At 37.8% G+C, this 6667-nt stretch overlaps 1 non-coding gene across 1 annotated transcript; it reads left to right on the top strand.

Moving 5' to 3' along the window:
- The first annotated feature begins 2311 nt into the window (after positions 1 to 2311).
- LOC144230739 (U6 spliceosomal RNA) lies at positions 2312 to 2417 on the top strand. The gene has a single exon (XR_013334856.1). It is a non-coding gene; the product is annotated as a U6 spliceosomal RNA (small nuclear RNA).
- Positions 2418 to 6667: the final 4250 nt, after the last annotated feature.

The following is a 6667-nucleotide window of genomic DNA, read 5'->3' as shown; positions in this document are numbered from 1 at the left end:
TCCCCTACTTGTGCACACACTCTCTCTCTCTCTCTAAAAAGAAAAGAAAATAACTTTAAAAATACAGAACAGGAAAAGAGAAAGCAATCAAATACTGAAGTCCTTCCTTCAGTATTGACTTTAAATGTAAATGTTTTAAACTCTCCAATTAAAAGGCAGAGATTAATAGAATGGGCTAAAAAAACAAACCATGATCCTTACAGAGTCTGTTTACAAGATACTCTTTTATTTTTATCTATTTTTAATTTTTTTAACATTTATTCATTTTTGAGAGAAAGAGATAGAGTGGGAATGGGGCAAGGTCTACAGAGAGAGGGAGACACAGAATCTGAAGCAAGCCCCAGGCTCTGAGCTGTCAGCACAGAGCCCGACACGGGGCTCAAACCCACGAGCAGTGAGATCACGACCTGAGCTGAGGTCGGACACTTAACCGACTGAGCCACCCAGGTGCCCCACAAGACTCTCATTTTAGACCTAAAGACAAAAACAAGTTTACAGTGAAAGGATGGAAAAGATATTCCATGCAAATTGTAATCAAGAGACCTGAGGTGGCTATGTTAGCTAGAATTAGGCAACATAGATTTTTAATCAAAACATGTTACAAGAGGCTAAGAATAACCTTACATATTGATAAAAGAGTCAAGTTATGAAGAATTAATATAGCGATTATGGATATATTCACACCTTACAAGAGAGTCTCAAAATATATGAAGCATATTTGATAAAATAAAAGGGAGAAATTGTTTTACAATTCTCAAAAACCTCACTTCTCACTTTCAGTACCGGGTAGAACACCCAGACAGATCAATAAGGAAATAGAAGACTTCAACAACACTATATAAATCAACTTAATCTAGCAGACATATATTCCATCCCCAAACAGTAGGACATACATTATCATGTGCACATGGACTTTTCTCAGGATAGATTTTATGTCAGCTCACAAGTCTGTAGCCCAATTTTTGAGTTATTAGCTTCTTACTGTTGAGTTGTAAGAGTTACTTCTGTATTTTAAATGTCACCCCATTATTAGCTATATTCTTCACAAACATTTTCTCTCATTCCATAGGTTGCCTTTTAACTCTGTTGATTCCTTTGCTGTGCAGAAGCTTTTTACTTTGATACAGTCCCACTTCTCTATTTTGGCTTTTGTGGCCTGTGCTTTTAGTGTAATATCTATTAAATCATTGCCAAGATCAATGTCATGAAGCTTCCCCCCATGTTTTCTTCTAGGAGTTTTATTTTAAGTCTTCCATTTGTCTTGAGTCCATTGTGAGTTGATTTTTATATAAGATGTAAGATAAGGTCCAATTTAGTTATTTTGCATGTGGATATCCAGTTTTGCCAATTCCATTTGTTGAAGAGATTATTACTTCCCCATAGTGAATTCATGGCACCCTCGTCAAAAATCAATTTACCATATATACATGGGCTTATTTCCAGGCTCTCTATCCTGTTCCACTGGTCTGTATGTCTACTTTTATGCCAGTACAATACTGTGTTGACTACTGTGGCTTTGTAATATATTTTGAAATAAGGAGGAATTATGCCTCCAGTTCTGTCCTTTTTTCTCCAGATTGACTTGGCTATTCATTGTCTTTTATGGTTCCATATGAATTTTAGAATTTTTTTTTCTATTTCTATTCTTAAAAAGTCACTTTTTAAAGGGACTTTGATAGGATTGCACTGAATCTATGGATTGCTTTGGGAAATAGGGACATTTAAACAATGTTAAGTCTTCTGATCCATGAACATGGGGTGTCTTTCCATTTGTTTGGGTTTTTAATTTCTTTCATCAGTGTTTTGTAGAAAATGGGCTAAGAACTTGAACAGACATTTCTCCAAAGAAGACATACAAATAGAACAATAGATATATGGGGGGAAATGCTCAAAATTATTGATCATCAGAGAAATGTAAATCAAAACCACAATGAGGTATCACCTCACACCTGTCAGAATGGCTATTATTTAAAAGAAAAGAACAAGGGTTGGCAAAGATGTAGAGAAATTGGAACCCTTGCATACTGTTGGTGGGAATGCAAAATAGTACAGTCATTATGGAAAATAGTATGGAGGTCTCTCAAAAAAATAAAAATAGAACCACCATATGATCCAGTAACTCCACTTCTGAGTATTTATCCACAATTACTGAAATCAGGGTCTCAAAGAGGTATTTGCACTCCCATGTTCATTGAAGCACTATTCACAATAGCCAAGATGTGGAAATAATCTCAATGTCCCTTGATAGATGAGTAAGGAAAATGTGGTATATGCATGCAATGGAATATCATTCAGCATTAAGAAAAGAAGGGTGCTCACTTCAGCAGTACATATAACAAAACTGGACCTATACAGGGAAGATGAGCATGGCCCCTGCACAAGAATGACATGCAAATTGCAAACTGTGCCCTATTTTTTCAAGAAATGCCACACACACAAAAAGAAATTTTGCAAAATGTGACAACACAGATGCACCATGAGGACATTATGCTAAATCAGATAACTGCCTTATCAGTTATACAAAAAGACAAATACCATATTATCCCACTTATACGAGGCACCTAAAATAGTCAATTTCATAGAATCATAGTGGAATGGTGGTTGCCTGGGGCTGGGGGTAGGGGGAACCAGGGAGTTGCTAAGCGATGGGCATGAAGTTTCAGTTAAACAAGATGCGTAAGTTCTAGAGATCCACTGTACAACACTGTACTTATATTCAACAATAATGTAATGTACACTTCACAATTTTTTTCTTTTAGAGTTTATTGTCAAGTTGGTTTCCATATAGTACCCAGCACTCATTCCAACAAGTGCCTCCTTGATGCCCATCACCCCCCTTCCTCTCTCCCCCACCCCCCAGTTTGTTCTCAATATTTAAGAGTCTCTTATGGCTTCCCTTCCTCCCTCTCCCTACTTTTCCCCTTCCCCTCCCTCATGGTCCTCTGCTAAGTTTCTCCTGTTCCACATATGAGTGAAAACATATGGTATCTGTCTTTCTCTGCCTGACTGATTTCACTTAGCATAACACCCTTAAGTTCCATCCATGTTGCTACACATGGCCAGATTTCCTTCTTTCTCATTGCCATGTAGTATTCCATTGTATAGATAAACCACATCTTCTTGATCCATTCATCAGTTTATGGACACATAGGCTCTTTCCATGTTGTGGCTACTGTTGAGAGTGCTGCTATGAACATTGGGGTCCATGTGCCCCTATCCATCAGCACTCCTGTATCCCTTGGGTAAATTCCTAGCAGTGCTATTGCTGGGTCATAGGGGAGTTCTACTGTTAATTTTTTGAGGAACCTCCACACTGTTTTCCAGAGGGGCTGCACCAGTTTATATTCCCATCAACAGCGTAGGAGGGTGTCCATTTCTCCACATCCTCACCAGCATCGATAGTCTCCTGATTTATTTATTTTAGCCACTCTGACCAGCGTGAGGTGGTATCTCAGTGTGCTTTTGATTTGTATTTCGCTGATGATGAGTGATGCTGAACAACATTTCATGTGTCTGTTGGCCACCTGGATGTCCTCTTTGGAGCTACACTTCACAATTTTTAAGAGGGTAGATCTCATCGTCAGCATTTTACTAAAATAAAATTTAACTCAATTTTTAAATGAAGTCCCAATAAATTTTAAATGATTGAAATGACAAAATATTTTCTCTGACCACAACGAAATGAAGCTGTAAGTCAGTAACAGAAGGAAAACTGGAAAATTAACAAATATGTGGAAATTAAATAACACACTCTTACAAACATTGATTCAAAGAAGAAAGCAGAAAGGAAATGAGATATATGAAATTAAAATCACATGTCAAAACTTATGAGATGTAGCAAAGAAATTTAAAGCTGTAAATATATACGTTAAAAAAGAAGAAATATCTCAAATCAATAACTTAACTTTACCTTTTAAGAAACCAAAAAAAGAGAAGATCTAACTAAATACAAAGCTAGTAGAATGAAATAAATAATAAATATTGGAGTGAAGATAAAAAGAGAATAGAAAAATACTACAGTGAATCAACAAAACACATAGGTAGCTCTTTGAAAAGACCAACAAAGTTAACAAACATTTCCCTAGAGTAACAACAACGATTTATGCAGAAACAGAAAAACCAACCCTTAAATTGATATAAAATCGCAAGACATCCTGAATAGCCAAAAAAAACCTTGAAAGAGAAGGAAAATGTTGGTAGATTGCTACTTTCTGATTTCAAAATTTATTATAATGAAAACAGTGTGGTATTGGCATAAGGACATATACAGACAAATGGAATAGAATTGTGAGTCTAGAAATAAGCCCATACATCTACAGTCAACTGATTTTTTTTACAAAGGTGCAAGATCATTCAGTGAGGAAAAATTGGCTCTTCAAAAAAAATGACGCTGAGACAACTGGATATTCACATGAAAAAGGATGAAGTTGGACCCCTTCCTTACATTATATACAAAAATTAATTCAAAAGGGGCTAAAGATCAAAGTGTTCAAAGAGCTAAATGATCAAGGAGCTAAAACTTTAAAATTCTGAGGAAGACACAGGTCAAATCTTGATGACCTTGGGTATGGCGGTAGTTTTTAAGATATGACACCAAAAAGTATAAGCAACTAAAGGAGAAATAAATAACTTGGACTTTAGTAAAAGTAACACCTTTTGTGTATCAAGAAAGAGAGGCATTTCTCCAGAATGGGAAAAAATATTTGCAAACCATATAAACGATAAGGGCCAATTATCCAGAATATAAAAAGAACTTACTATTCAACTATAAAAAGACAAATCACCCAATTAACAAGTGGGCAAAAAGATCAAACAGACATCTCTTCAAAGAATATATACATATGGCCAACAAGCACATGAAAAGATACTCAACGTTATCAGTCATTGGGGAAATGCAACTAAAAGCCACAAACGCTCACACCCACTAGGATAGCTATCATTAAAAATGAATGCAAATTAACAAGTCTTGGTGAGGACGTGGAGAAATTGGAACACTTGTACTTTCTGGTAGGAATGTAAATGGTTTTTTTTGGTTTTTTTTTTAATGTTTTTTTTTTTTTTATTTCTAGGAGAGAGAGAGAGAGAGAGACAGCATGAGCAGGGGAGGGTCAGAGAGAGAGGGAGTCACAGACCGAAACAGGCTCCAGGCTCTGAGCTGGCAGTCAGCACAGAGCCCGACGCGGGGCTCGAACCCACGAACCGTGAGATCATGACCTAAGCGAAAGTCGGACGCTTAACCGACTAAGCCACCCAGGCGCCCCTCTGGTAGGAATGTAAAATGGTGCAACTGTGGAAAATCATTTGGAGGTTCCTCAGAAAATCAAACATACAATTACCAAATGACCCAGGAAACCTGCTCCTAGGTATATACCTGAAAGATTTGGTATTTTCAATTATTTTGAAAACAGGCATCCAAACAAATACTTGTACATGAATTTTCATAGAGTGCTATTCACAAAGTCAAAAGATGAAAATTACCCAAATGTCTTTCAATGGTAGATTAAATAAACAAAATATGGTATATCTACTCAGTGGAACATAATTCAGCCTAAAAAGGAATGAACTGATACATGCTACAACATGGATGGAACTCAAAAACAAGTGTACAATCAAGTAGCATTTAGTACCCTCACTATGTTGTGCATCCATCACATCTACTTTGAAAACAGGGCACATGGGGCGCCTGGGTGGCTCAGTCGGTTGAGCGTCCAACTTCGGCTCAGGTCATGATCTCATGGTTCAAGGTTTTGAGCCCCATGTCGGGCTCTGTGCTGACAGCTAGCTCAGAGCCTGGAGCCTGCTTCAGATCCTGTATCTCCCTCTCTCTCTGACTCTCTCCTGCTCACACTGTCTCTGTCTCTCTCAGAAATAAAAAAAAAATTAAAGAAAACATTAAAAATTTTTTTTGAAAATGGGGCACCTGGGTGGCTCAGTCAGTTAAGCGTCTGACGTCGGCTCAGGTCATGATCTCATGGTTCATGTGTTCGAGCCCCGCATCAGGCTCTGTGCTGACAGCTAGCTCAGAACCTGGAGCCTGCTTCAGATTCTGTATCTCCCTCTCTCTCTCTGATCCTCCCCTGCTCACACACTCTCTCTCTGTCTCTCTCTCTCAGAAATAAATAAAATTTTTAAAAAGCATTTAAAACAATAAAGAAAACATTCTCATTACTCCAAAGGAGATTCCCATCCTCCCCAGCCTCTGGCAACCAGTAATCTGTTTTCTGTCTCTATGGATTTACCTAGACTGAAAATTTCATGTAAATAGAACTATACAGTGTGTGAGCTTTGGTGCCTGTTCAACACATTGTTTTGTTTTGTTTTTAAACTTTTTAAAAAATGTTTACTTATTTTTGAGAGAGAGACAGAGTGTGAGTGGGGAAGGGGCAGAGAGAGAGGGAGACACAGAATCCAAAGCAGGCTCCAGGCTCTGAGCTATCAGCACAGAGCCCAATGCGGGGCTCGAACTCACAGAGTGCAAGATTATTACCTGAGCCGAAGTCGGATGCTCAACCAACTGAGTCACCCAGGGGCCCCAACACATTGTTTTTTGAGGTGTGTCCATGTCATAGCATGTATCAATGTTTGATTCCCTTTTCTAGCTAAATAATTTCCACTGAACGGATATACCACATTTTGTTTCAGAAGTCAATTCCGGATGAAATTTAAA

Source organism: Crocuta crocuta, unplaced genomic scaffold, assembly GCF_008692635.1.
Source record: "Crocuta crocuta isolate KB4526 unplaced genomic scaffold, BGI_CrCroc_1.0 scaffold2225, whole genome shotgun sequence".
NCBI classification, from domain to species: domain Eukaryota; kingdom Metazoa; phylum Chordata; class Mammalia; order Carnivora; family Hyaenidae; genus Crocuta; species Crocuta crocuta.
The sequence above is the reverse complement of the archived record's forward strand: the minus strand, read 5'-3'. Positions and strand labels throughout refer to the sequence as shown.